Below are 15,405 nucleotides of genomic sequence, written 5' to 3' on the forward strand. Positions count from 1 at the left end.
CAAGCTTTTAATAGTGATCTACAATAAGAGTGTTTACGAAATATGCACGGAGTATACATTGCCATCATTAATCTGTTCTTTTCTTTTTTTCTATAAATAAACATCACACCATTATATATGTATGTTCTACAAAGAGGGTTTACCTAATGTTTTTATTTGAGTGATAAATTGACAAACTGAAAGGTAAGGGTAGTTGACTTCCGATAATAATGCAGCCTTTATACTGAAAGCAGCAGCAGAACAACTTGCTCATATACTCACAGACCTATATCAAACATCATTGAATACTGGTGAAGTCCCGTGATACGGTGCTTTTTGTCCGCGATTTGCTTTTTGTCCGCTTTTGCTTTTTGTCCGATTATTTTGCTTTTTGTCCGATACTTTTGCTTTTTGTCCGTTGCTTTTTGTCCGTTTTGCTTTTTGTCCGATAATTTTGCTTTTTGTCCGATACTTTTGCTTTTTGTCCGTTGCTTTTTGTCCGTTTTGCTTTTTGTCCTATAATTTTGCTTTTTGTCCGACACTTTTGCTTTTTGTCCGTTGCTTTTTGTCCGTTTTGCTTTTTAGCTCACCTGGACCATAGGACTAAGTGAGCTTTTCTCATTTTCTCATTATTCGTCGTCGTCATTAATTTTTACAAAAATCTTCTCTTCTGAAACTACTGGCAAAATTAAAGCAAACATGGCCAAAATCATCCTTAGGGTATTTAATTTCAAAAAAGTATCCGATGACCCCGCCCAATAATTAAGATGGCCGCAATGTCTAAAAGAAGAGCATCGCATAAAATGTAGATTTTGGCTTATATATCTGAAACAAAACCATAGAGACAATCTAACAAGGGATAAGAACATTTCGCCTCATAAAATAATGTGGACCAGTCAGAACTTTTCATGTGGGACAATATGAGCTCTTAATTTAAAAAAAAGTGGGACAATCGGGAATAAGCCATACAGACTTGAGCAATTCTAAAATAAACACTGTTGATGTATCTCTTTTAAATTTTCTATTAAAAAGTGTTTTACATTTACGAATGCACTATATTGTATCTGTATCTAAAATATTAAACGCATTTATTTCGTGATAGAAATTGAGTAAATGCTTTTAAAAAAAGTAACCATTTTATTACTTTTCCCCCTCTTTTCGAGTTTGTCAAACAAAACTAATCCTTAATCTTATTACTTGAATAACCTCGAACTTCCTCGTCATTTGGATATAGTTGCTAAATAATTCAAAAATGTATGGATTAATACAGTTTATCTAAATAAATAGCTACACATGTATTACGTAAACTTTGTGATAGTGTTCCAAAAATGAAGTTTGTTTGTTTGTTATATTTGTAATATTTGTAATGTTTAAGAAAAATAAAGTTGTTGGAAATATGACGAAAATATTACCAGACTTAAACAAGTTTTTTTTTAACTGAAATGTTGCAAAATATTTTGGAGCGACTGTCAATCGGCCATTCGCATATAAGTGCAAATGGTGACTATATATTATTAGCGGGAAGAAGAAACTGTGCGTTTAAGCAATAATATGTCGTAAATGTGTGCACTTCCACATGTAGCAAACGCCGACACCATTTAACATAATGATAAAACTATTCAAACGAGAAAACCATTGATTTACAAAACACTATACGACAAACAAATACAGAAACAAACAACAACTGTACCAAGTCAGGAGCCTGTATATTCAGTGGTTGTCGTTTGTTTATGTGTTACATATTTGTTTTTTCATTTATTTTTTTGACATAAATAAGGCCGTTAGTTTTCTCGTTTGAATTGTTTTACATTGTCTTATCGGGGCCTTTTATAGCTGACTATGCTGTATGGGCTTTCCTCGTTGTTGAAGGCCGTACGGTGACCTAATGCTGTTAATGTCTGTGTCATTTTGGTCTTTTGTGGATAGTTGTCTCATTTGCAATAATACCACATCTTCTTTTTTATAAGAATGCCAACTCCTCATACGTACAATTATTACTTCATTTTCTTTTTTTCACTCATCTAATTATTATATCTATTTTAATTCAATATTGTATCCATATAAATGTATATGAACGCTTACATATATATAATTATTGCGATATCATATATAATTATTGCGATATCATATATAAGAGAGAGGCAAAGTGTACCAAAGGATAATCACACTAAAAAGGGTTGAAACAAACCAACAAAGCCGCAGCTGAATGAAAAACAACAAGATACACAACAGTCCACAAAACAAATGGTCCGAGAACACAATTAATTCGTAGTGCATTTCTTTTAGAACATAAAATGAAAATTTAAAAAATCCCACCTGCGCTTTCTCAATGAAACTTTTACAGTGTGTTGTACTAATTTTTGGACAAATTATATCAAAATTATAGAAAACTTCATCGCGTCTAACTCAAAATATGGACAATTTTGTGTTTAGGGTGTCTTGAAATCTTTTGACAGCTTCCGAAGTGCTAATTTTTAACCTTTTTCAGCTGGACCAAATCACTACTTTCCTGTAAAATTCTGGACCCAAATTTTTTTACAGTGTAATTTCACCCCCCCCCCCCCCCCTACTTACAATGTGAGGCATTAAACAAGGAGAAATAAATTTGGAAGGGGTATAAAAATTATTGGCAAGTAACCCACTGTTATCACTAGGGACTAATAACGAAAATCAAAGGACGACAATTGTGGTCTCGGACGAAATCATTGAAATTTAAAATCTGAGCAACAAGAACCAATGCAACTGTGATGATGTATGGTTAACTGGAAGAGTAAGATAATCCTGCTCCGTCCATTAAGTTTTAAAAAGTCATCACTACAAACCATTAAAAGTCTGAAATGGCCTATATCTGTACTCGAGTGTACTGATTTTTACTCGACCAGTCTGAATTCGTCTGAGATTTACTTGATAATACTCGACTGTAGTCTGAACCATACTTAACAGTATGAATGTGTACTTGACCAGTACTTAACCGTTTTATACGAGTCTGAACCGTACTCGACCTAGTCTGAACCGTACTCGACCTAGTCTGAACCATACTCGACCAAGTCTGAATCATACTCTACCAAGTCTTAACAAAACTAGACCTATTCTTTGTATCTATCAACTGAACTTTATCAATTTAGGATTTTTTTTTAATAAAAATGAAATTTGAACAACAACTTGAAATTAAAAATGTATTCAATACAGTATTGAAAAAAAAATTCACAATAATCGATCATAGTATAACTTCAACTCAATATTAATCAACACTTACATAATAATATATATCAACTTTTAAAATATCAATAAAACAAGCTGATCAAATAATCTAAAAAAATGAATTGTGACTAATATTTTCAATATTATTCAAAATTTTATGAATATTTCGTAAGTATTTTATGGTAACTGGACTATTTTCACCATTAACTTAAGCCTAGTATAGATTTATGGTGTCAGTTGAGTTCAGGTAATAATGCAGTGAATGTTTTTTTATTAAGATATATATAAAATAGTATATAAAACAACTGAATTAATTTTAAAAAAGTGAGCGCTTAATTGTTTTGTTTTATTAAACCAAGAATTTTATAAAATCATTATAATAGAATTTCCATAGCAATCCTTGATAACCTTTTTAAAAAAGGAAATGTATTCCAAAGTAACAGTAAAAAAAAAATCAATTAATTTAAGTATTTTTTTGTCAAATTAACATGGCGTACACAAAGCACTTTAATATGTTCTAATTACCTCAGTACATGTGTGTTTTACAGGTAAAAAGAAGCCCTATTTTCTTAAATTCGTGTATTACTTATCTAGTACATACATGTATATTCGAGAGGCCTTGTTATTTAATTTAAACAGGATGTTTCAATTTTGAATCAATGTTATTTAGAATTTAATACCTCTGACCAGGTGTGATCTTATTTATGAGTTTGCCCCCAAGCAGAGGTTATACTTTATATTTCATCACTAATCAAAAAAACAATTTAATTTATTTATTTTAGTTTATCCCTTTTTTTGATATAAGTTATATATAATATTATTTTTTTATCCTAAATATAATCAGAGATATATTTCTTTTATAAGGTTAAATTTTTTTATAAATTATGTTGGCTGTTGTTATATATGTCAGTTAAAAAAGAAATTTATTTTAACAGTTAAAAAAGTAGACGTTTTTTGGTCTAGTATCATATGGTTCAGACTGGTGGAGTATTATTCAGACCTTTGGTTAAGTATGGTTTAGACTGGAAAAATAGGTAGAGTACATGTCGAGAACGGGTTAAGACTGTTTCAGACTGGTCGAGTAATAGTTCAGACTATTTTCAACGGCAAAGATAAGGTCAAGTACGATTCAGTACAGTCAAGTATGGTTTAGACTGGGGTCGAGTAATGTCAAGTAAAAGTCATACCAATTCAGACTGGTCGAGTAAAAATCAGTACAGTCGAGTACAGATATAGGCCATTTCAGACTTTAGTGGTTTGTAGTGCATGTATTAAACTCAAACTCTCGAACACGTTGTCTTGGAAGATCTTTATTCCAAGGGGGTCCTTAATAGTTGCTTTTTGATAATCCTATAAGGAGTTTATAATTTAACTCCTTGCGAACACTTTCATAAGGAACGAAAATTCCCATCTGCATCTTTTTGAAAAGATTGCAAATATTGTTTAAATTAAATAGGGTATCCCATTTCAAACCCAGCGTCTCGGTAAATCTCATTTTAGGGCACTAGACAATGATTAAATGTAGTAATTCGACAATAATACATGGATTTCTCGCGAAAACATCGTTAAGGCGAAATTTAAAGTTTGTCTTGGCTGATTGAAGAAATTTCACAATAAAAACTGAAACGCAAAAACGCAAAAACGCATAAAGATGTTTATTCAGGACAATAACTTATATAAAACAACAGCAGAAATACATATAATGTATCACCAATGGAGGTTGTAAAATACTGTAGGTGATACTTAAGCGTAATGTTCTATTTATTTTTTTTGTCGTTAAGGGGACTGGAGGGTATTAATCCATTATTTTTTAAATATACATGTAGGATTTTGCTTGTTTTTCTATAGATGAACTTTTATCATATACTAAATAGAAAAATCAAATAAAAACATGGGGTTATCGTTCACTTAAGCTCACAATCTGCCCTCGAAAGAAGCAACCATTTTTGTTAAGGTACTTTTTTTTAAGTTGAACTAATAGGAGAAATAGAGAGATATATATATCGAAATAAAAAAAGAACTAAATTACAGAAATCGATTTAATTTTACAACTGTTTAGTTTACGTAAAGCATATTTGAAAAATATCTATAGGTCAACGATGAGTTGAAAAAGACATTTTAATTCTAATGCCAAAACAAAATGTCATTATTGCACTAAAGGGAGACAATTTGGAGCTTTTACAGTGATATAAACATTTGAAAAAATAAATCTGAGGCCAAAATCATTCGATTTTTTTGGGTTGATTTTTGAGCCAACTCATAAAGTTATAACTAATAGTGTAATAAATAAAATTTGTAATGAAAACAAAAATGATAAAAATTTTGCTGAAATTACCCTCGAGCCTCCGAAAGAGCAAGTATTGCACAAAAAAAAGGAATCATCCTTTAACGGAAACAACTCTTGAAATCATCGGCTATTCGTCGATGACTAAAGGCTATTTATTTCTGAAATCTAAATTTTGTTTTGCTGTTCTGAGTGTTCAAGATGTTACATGCAGCTAAAATATTGGTAAAACATTTGAAAACATACTGATCTGTATAAAATTTACACAGAAGTAAACGAATGAAAGCCACTGGAATGCAGTCCAGGACTCGGATAAATAAGCACATTTAAACAAGAGTGCACACACTGAAATGTCTCGCCTACTTTACTCATCATTAATATTAAGTTGATAGCCCTAAGTATAAAGATTTATTACAACTGCCACATAAACTTAACATTAACCAAGATAGCTAAACAAAGACCAAATGAATTATGAAAATGAGGTAAAGGTCAGTTATAGTTTAAGAAAAACAGACCAAAACACAAAAACTTAAAACTGTGCAAAGAACCGTGAAATTGAGGTCATGGTCAAATAAAACCTGGGAGACTTATATATAGATCATAAGATATTTTCATGCACCAAATATAGTGACCTTTGGCATATAATATTAGATAAAAAGACCAAAACTCAAAAACTGAACTTTGACCACTGAACCATGAAAATGAGGTCAAGGTCAGATGATATCTTCCCGCTAGACATGTACACCTTACAATCATTCCATACAACAAATATTGTAGACTCATTGCATAAAGTATGAGAAAAACAGACCAAGACAGAAAAAATTAACTATAACCACTGAACCGTGAAAATGAGGTCAAGGTCAGATGACACCTGCCAGTTGGACATGTACACCTTACAGTCCTTCCATACACCGAATATACTAGCCCTGTTGCTTATAGTATCTGAGATGTGGACTTGACCACCAAAACTTATTCTAACCTTTGTTCACTGATCCACGAAATGAAGTCGAGGTCAAGTGAAAACTGTCTGACGGGCATGAGTACCTTGCAAGGTACGCACATACCAAATATAGTTATCCTATTACTTATAATAAGAGAGAATTCAACATTACAAAAATTCTGAACTTTTTTTTCAAGTGATCACTGAACCATGAAAATGAGGTCAAGGACATTGGACATGTGACTGACAGAAACTTCGTAACATGAGGCATCTATATACAGAGTATGAAGCATCCAATTCGTCCACCTTCTAAAATATTAAGCTTTTCAGAAGTTAACTTACGCCGCCGCCGCCGCCGCCGGATCACTATTCATATGTCGAGCTTTCTGCAACAAAAGTTACAGGCTCGACTAAAATGACAGGTTATATGAACTGAGTGGCAATAAAAGCACAAGTCTAACACTTGCTTTTAAAAAAATTAAAATCTTTATTTAAAATGGTCATCTTTAAACAAACAAAAATTGAATATGAAAATTTACAATTCCAACAATAGATCGATATTAAACAGAAATGTTTCATTATCATTTTTCGGCTACAATTGGTATATGAACCATCCAAATGTCAAAATATCCACATAGAGTATTTACAAAGAATGTTTCTGTTATGTTGTGCAACTAAATCTCTACAGCAAATGGTAGTGACAACACTAGATGTTAATTAGGATCCAGCGAAAAGCCAGGCTTTTGTCCACGAAGGTAGCAAATTGTCGGTGTGACTATCGCTGACGGCTTTTGGTAACACACGATATGGTTGTTGGTCATGTTGTTATCACCAAGGGAAGGTCATCGTGCTCTTAATTTCCACACAAACTGATATAGCTCCAAAGGTGTAACAATGAACACCAATGGACACTCATGTCAATTGGAAGGCCACGCGGAATCAATATCGGAGATGTTAAAGACAAATGCATCGGTCATGCTGGGCTTTTGTTGCTTAATGTCTAAATGGAAATGGCCTATAATTAAAAGATCCTTTTGCGAAATTTGTGGATTATTTGGTCAACTGTATACAGTCTACGAGCAATTGCATCCTGGGAAAAGCCTCATTAGATAAACCCCAATTTGTTTGTAATTGGTTGTCAGAAAGACCTGGCATATAGTCTTATATTTATTGAACTTACTTACTTACAATAAGGGATAAGCCAGCGAGTAAGTCAGCAAAGGGTTAGGGAAGTACCTTGGTATATAAAAAAGTCGAAATAAACAATTGCCGGCTGGCCAAGAGATTCTCCACGTGGGGTATGATGCCAGAGGTAGAAGTAGGCATTGCCTTAAAAAAGGCACAGATCACTTAGGCCCAAGACCCGTACGAGTTTGACAACAATGAATTTAAAGGGTAAGGTGGTATCTCTGTTTGCAACGAAGTCGAAATACACTTTAATAATTGCCGGCTGGCCAAACTAAAAGATTCTCCACGTAGGCCATTTTACCAGAGATAGAGGAGGGCATTGCCATACAAATTTCTTATAGCACTTATGCCCTAGACCCGTACGAGTTTGACAATAATGAATCAAAAGGGGGAGATGGTACCTCTGTTTACAACAAAGTCGAAAAAAGTAATGCCGGCTGGCCAAACTAAGAGGTTCTCCACGTAGGCCATTTTACCTGAGATAGATATGGTAATTGCCTTTAAAATGGCATATAACACTAATTCCAAAGACCTGTACGATTTTGCCTGCAAGGGGTTAAAAATAAAAGGTGTTAACTTTGTTTACAACGAAGTCGAAATAAACCTCTACCTCTGGTATAATGATCCACGTAGAGAATCCCGGAGTTTGGCCTACCGGCTACAGTTATTTTGACTTTAATGTGAACAGAGGTACCACCTCCTCATTTTAGCTCTTTACTGACAAACTCGTACGGGTATATGCCATATAAGTGCTATAGGCTATTTTAAAGGCAATGACCACCTATACCTCTGGTAGCATGGCCCATGTGGTGAATCTCGTAGTTTGAACAGCCGGCAATATTTCATAACGACTTTGCGATATACTAGAATACCCTCCTTTCCTTTTGCTGGCATAAGTGCTATAAACCATTTTAAAGGCAAGGCCCACCTCTACCTCTGGTATCATGATAAACGTGGATCATCTTTTATTTTTGGACATCCGGCAATAGTTTATTTCGACTTTGTTATATACCAGGGTACCCTCCTTACCCTTTGCTGACAAACTCGTACAGATCAGTGGAATAAGAAGTATGGGCCATTTTAGATGCAATGTCCACCACTACCTTTGTTATAATGGCCTATGTTGAGAATTTCTTTGTTTGGCCAGCCGGCAATAATTCATTTCGACTTCGTTGTAAACATAGATACCACCTCCCCCTTTTAACACTTTGCTGAAGCACTGGTACGGGTCTACGGCATAAGTGGCCATTTTTGAGGCTATGACCACTTCTACCTCTGGTATCATGGCCCATGTGGAGAATCTCTTCGTTTAGCCAGCCAGCAATAGTTTATTTCGACTTTGTGATATACTTAGGTACCCCCTTACCCTTTGCTGATTAACTTACACGGGTCTGGGACATACGTGTTATGGCTATGTTAGAGGTAATGCCTACCTCATCCTCTGATATAATACCCCGCGTATAGAATCTCTTAGTTAGGCCAGTCGGCTTAATTTATATTTTCGTTGTAAAAAGAGGCATCGCATCCCCCCTTTAACCTTTTGCTGACAAACTCGTACAGGTCTAGGGCGTTAGTTTTATCAGCCATTTAAAAGGCAATGCACACATTTAACCTAGGATTAATGGCCAACTTGGAGAATCTCGTACTTAAGCAAGCCGGCAATAATTTATTTCGACTTCTTTGTAAACAGAGGTTCCAACTCCCTTTTAAACACTTTGATGATACCGCGTACTTCTCTAGGGAATAAGTGATTTAGGCCATTTTAGAGGCAATGACAACCTCTACCTCTGGTATCATGGCCCACGCGGAGAATCTCTTAGCCATCCAGCAATAGTTTAGTTCGACTTTATTATATACTAGGGTACCAACCTTACACTTTGCTGACTAACTCGTACGGGTCTAGGTCATACGTGCTCATGGTTATTTTATAGAGGCAATCCCTTCCTCTACCTCTCATATTATGGCCCGCGTGGATAATTTCTTAGTTTAGCCAGCGGGCAACAGTTTATTTCAACTTCGTTATATACCGGGCTAATTCATCCCCCTTTTAACTCATTGTTGACAAACTCGTTCGGGTCTATAGCATAAGTGCTATGAGCCATTTTTAAGAGAATGACTACTCCAACATCTAGTATAAGGGCGCACCTAAAAATGTCTTAGTTTGGGCAGCCGTCACTATTTTTGGTGGACTGTGTGATATACTAGAGTATTCCCCTTACCCTCTTCTGACCAACTCGTACGGGTCGAGGACATAAGTGCCATGGCCCATGGACCATTTAAGAGGCACTGCCTACCTATACCTCTGGTATAATGGCCAACGTGGAGAATCTCTTAGTTTGAAGAGCTGGCAATAATGAGGTTTATTTTTACTTCGTGATATACCGGCGAAACTCATGCCCCTTTTAATTCGTTGCTGATAAACTCGTGTAGATCCAGGACATAAGTGCTATACGCCATTTATAAGGGTTTGACTACCTCTTCTTCTGGTATAATGGCCTACCTGGAGTATGTCTTAGTTTAGCCAGCTTTCAATAGTTGCTTTTTAGACTTAGGGATATACAAGAGTATTCCCCTTGCCCTCTGTTGACCAACACCTACGGGTCTAGGATATTAGTGCTTCGAGCCATTTTAGAGGTAATGCGATATATTGTAAAAGACATGAAATTTCATGTACAAATCATTTATAATGTGAGTATGGTCTGTATTTAACTCCTAAAAGGACATGGTATTTTGAAGTTCAAAATGAAACCTGCCAAAAATATACACATTTAAATCGGACATAAAGCAAAATTATCGGACAAAAAGCAAAACGGACAAAAAGCAACGGACAAAAAGCAAAAGTTTCGGACAAAAAGCAAAATAATCGGACAAAAGGCAAAACGGACAAAAAGCAACGGACAAAAAGCAAAAGTTTCGGACAAAAAGCAAAATAATCGGACAAAAGGCAAAACGGACAAAAAGCAACGGACAAAAAGCAAAAGTTTCGGACAAAAAGCAAAATTATCGGACAAAAAGCAAAAGCGGACAAAAAGCGAATTGCGGACAAAAAGCACCGTATCAGTCCCGCAAGATTGGAGAGATGTCTCCTTTAAATTCCCTCAGCTGACAATGAAACTGATGCTGACAATTTAAGATCTTGATGCATGTTATGTAACTGAACGTTATTATTTTATTTTAACTTTGTTTCTTCATAGCCATTCTTAGATTGTAGTGACAATTTGACACGTTGGAATAAAATTTAAAAAATTGAAAGATCTGGTTGCACGTAAAGTTACCAATTACAAAAATAATTATATCATGTGCATTTTCAAAATGTTTCTATTAGAAAAAAAAGAGATAACACTTATTTCCTTCTCATTTTTGTCACTCACAAAGTGAAAATCTAAATATTATCGAATCATATTGTAATTGGAACAGTACCATTAAAGAGTCTTTAGCAATGCATACATACACTTAAACAGTTTTCAAATGTGTTACACATTTCCTTAAAATGTTACTAACCACTACATATTGCTGTTGGGTTCATTTTTTTTTATGCAATATTCATGGTAAATTGGTCCTATTTGTTTCTTAGATTCAAGATTTGTTTTGTTTTAAGATTTGTGAAAAGTTACGAAAATAAATGTGTCCTGAAAAGTGATGAAAATTAAACATACCTAGGATAATTGCAGCGTTGAAGATGCTATCGTTGTCCTCGATTTACATGTAAAATTCCTGTAATTCTTTTCTATGTCCTTACATTTAACGCTATGTGTCTGTTTTTTCTCATGCGAAATAGTTGATATGACATGGAAATAAACATTAATCATGTTAAGTTTGTACATTTTTTAAAGATACATATCTTGTATCTGCAGTAATCATGGTAATTACACTAGATAAGCTATTATCAAATATTACTGATCATAGCGTAGATCTTACATACCTGATAGTTTGTAGTGGAATTCCTACGCGATAAAGTGATAAACTATTGAAACAATAGTACTGTAGTCGTAGTATATATATTAACTTTTCGACCCCTTTTTAAATCCTAGAAGTCGAAACCAACATCAAAATCAGTATCTTAACAACTTTTTTCATAGCATTTTATAACTATGTATTAATTTCAGACGCTGTAATTTGGTAACCATTGAGGTAGAAGGTCTTGACGATACAAAAAAATCATGAAAGTACAATCCCGTTTATTTTACTGTCTAGTTTCAATATTTTGAAAAACACAGCTTTAAATACTAATGGATTCAGTTGAGGACTATGCAAAGCGGCAGTGGGCTAAAGTTGATTTATATATCCCTAGCAACATCGTTTGTGTTTATAGCTTGAATTACATAAACTGCTTGATAAAGGAATTAGGTACATGCATTGACAATTAATTTGGAATCTCAACATATATTCCAGCCGCGAAACCGTAGCTCTTAGGTCCTTATGATAGTTTTTACAATTGAGCACAAATCACGAGACGGAATTAATTGAAGACCAAGCATATATGATCATATATAATAAATTTACATTTCCGCAGCTATATAACTAAGTCTCACGACACTTACCAAATGGGAAATCCTGATCAATCATTGGTCCGTTATCGCAGATAACTATTATATATATGGTTGCATGATCTTTATAAATACCATTGGAGTTCCAACTAAAGATGAAGAACATGTTTTTCTTTTACTTTTGTGAATACCAAAACGACATTAGCGACCTAGGATTTATAGTTTATTAGACACGAGAAGTTCTCGATTTTTTAAAAATATTTTTCAAAATGAGAATCTGATGCAAGTAAAACTAGTACGTGCCGACAATGATAGTTCTAGTACAACTTCACGGGTCGGTGCCTCTGTTGTTTAGTTGTAAGTTTCCGATGGTACCACGAACGTTTTGTTCTACGGCATTCGGAACCCCGGATATCCTTATTCAAACTGTCATACTTTAACACCACCAACAACAATTTATAATTATCAATCAAGGCTCGCCGAGCTGTATTAATTAAAAAAAAAACTGATTTCTGAAATAAGAATGAAAATTTACCCATTGGGTAATAAAATTGATCCACTACACATGTGAATTAAAGCTATTGATTTAATATAAATTAGTAATCGAGAATTTCAGTTTTAAATAGCTTGACTACACATAAGACCAGTTGTACCATTACAAACGATCTGACACGAAATTCACATAATACTAACAAAATACCTCAAAGTTAAAAAATCTATATCTAAAAGACTATCCGAGGAATCTTTTCAAAAACAGCATTTTGCGACGACAAAATTGGTATAAAATTTTATAAAAATGTGTTTTCGTTAAACTTGAACATATAGTTATTATATACTATTATAGTACCTGCATATAATAACAGATGATAACATCAGAAAATTAAGAAAGTGATTCATTAAGATTTTATCAAAAGAAATGTAAAAGTACAGAAAAACTTACAAGTTATAAAACATATATCTGGCTACAAATAGTATATATTGTAGTGTTGTCTGGGACCCCTGACAGAATCAACCAATATAAAAAAAAAGTTATATGACCCTTGCAGAGAAGAGTCCAGAAGAGTTACCAGGCCTCACGGTCATAAAACTTTCGAGCATGATTTTTGTACTCAGACTCGAAAATCAACCAATCAAATTGCTGGATTTCATGTTTCGAGCATGATTTTTGTGCTCCGAGCGCTGAGCAAAGTTTTATGCCTTCAAGGCCAGGTATATTGACGACTTCAGTACGTATATTAATGAAATTTATCCTGTTGAACTGACTTTAAATAAAGCTAATACTAACAATGACCACTGCCCTTTTCTCGATCTTGATATCTATATCACTAATGGAAAGCTGAATACTAAAATTTATGATAAAAGGGATTATTTTTCATTTCCTATCGTTAATTATCCGTTTTTAGATGGTGACGTTCCCTTGTCACCATCTTACGGTGTTTATATATCTCAACTTGTACGATTCGCTCGTGTATGTAACAATGTTTTAGATTTTAACGAAAGAAATTTATGTATTACTAAAACATTATTACACCAGGGTTTTCGATGTAACAATGTTTTAGATTTTAACGAAAGAAATTTATGTATTACTAAAACATTATTACACCAGGGTTTTCGATATCACAAACTAGTCAAAACATTTACTAAATTTTATCATCGGTATAAAGACATCATTCGTAAATATAGCTCAACATGCAGACTTCTAATACGTTCAGGTATTTCACATCCATTTTTTTATGGAAATATTCTTTATAAAGCACAAAGGTGTCAGTATTCACCTCAGAAACTTACAAAACCTTTGAATAGACTTATTAAGAAGGGATATAATTACGCGGATACTGTTGTCAAGTCATTAACCCTTTAACATTCAAGGATTTTTTACCTTTTCTTCCCGAATAAAGGATATCTGTTTTCAATCAATTGCACATTTCGATAAAAAGCTCACTCAAAGGACAAGTTAGGCTCATCTGATAGATAATTGACCAAGGTTTCAGGAAAACTTGATTTAAGGAAAATAATTTCTTACGTTGGTCACGTGATATCCCTCAAAAGTCACGTGACATGCTGAATTAAAGTGACAAAAATGTACAATTCAAACGGAAAAGCGGTTTTACAGACATTTAGTGACAAAAATAGAACATAGTTTTAGTGTTAAATTAATGCAAGAAGACTTTCGGAAACGTTATCGGTGAAAACTTTATACAGAAAGATGCAAAACTTGTCTGATTGGTAGAAATATCAAGACTCGAAACACCGAAAAATAGTGGATTTTTTTGAGAATTTTTGTCATAGTCAAATAAATGGCCCAAGTTTATGTTAAAGATGTTCTATTCATAACTGCTTACAGAATAAGCCTTTAGGATAGAATTTTGAGTAAATATTGAATGAAAATCTGGTATTTTTGAGTGCCCAGGCTAAGAATGTAACAAAAACAGAGAGAGGGGAGAAAAAAGGGGGGGGGGGGGGGTGATTTTTCTTTTTGATGTAAATCATGTATTTCAGTTGTCTTAATTGAAATTGAAAGTAAAGTTAAGTTAAGTTACATTTAATATAGGAATTAATTTTTTCATCCTCCGGCAGTGAGGTTTGAACCCGCGATCATCCGGGTGTTAGACTGTGCATCTTTCCACTGAGCCACAGAAACCATTGGAAAACTTATGAAATTTAAGCATATAAGTCACCTTCTCTGTAAGACTAGAAATTAATGTTGGGAGAACATAATCAAACTTCGTTTTCTTAAGAAGCTATTTTTTGAAAATTATTATTTTTTGAAGCAAATTTGTAAGAAAGTTATTCAGAAATGTTCGTTTTTTCGTCTATATGTCACTATTTCTATACCTTAGCGATACGATATCCAACACCCTCATAACCAGACACTAAAGAAACAAAGATTTGTTATTGCTATTTCGACTTGGCTAACAATTTTTAACACATTTTGTATGTTCTCATCTCTTTTGCTATAAAAACTGACAAAACAAAACATGAAAATTCCTTGTAATTTGAGTTTGTTTCAGTGTTGATACTCTATGAATCAGATTTTTTGTATGTGTATGAGTTTTACTTACAGTTTTGATAGTATTCTTGTAAATGATCACGGCACAGTTATCAAAATTGTCATTTTAAAACAAAAAACAGCAACAATTTGTCTTGTGACATTTTGTGAAAATATTCTATTTAAAAATAGAAATAAAACAGTTTTCCCCAAAAAAAATCTTGTCGATATAGGGCAAATTGACATGATGCATTGCATTTTGTTGGTTTCAGACACCAAAAATCAAGTTGGTGGTATACTGATCTTCAATTTGAGCCCACAACCACATATGTACGTT

This window comes from Mytilus edulis, chromosome 3 (genome assembly GCF_963676685.1).
Source record: "Mytilus edulis chromosome 3, xbMytEdul2.2, whole genome shotgun sequence".
Lineage (NCBI taxonomy): Eukaryota > Metazoa > Mollusca > Bivalvia > Mytilida > Mytilidae > Mytilus > Mytilus edulis.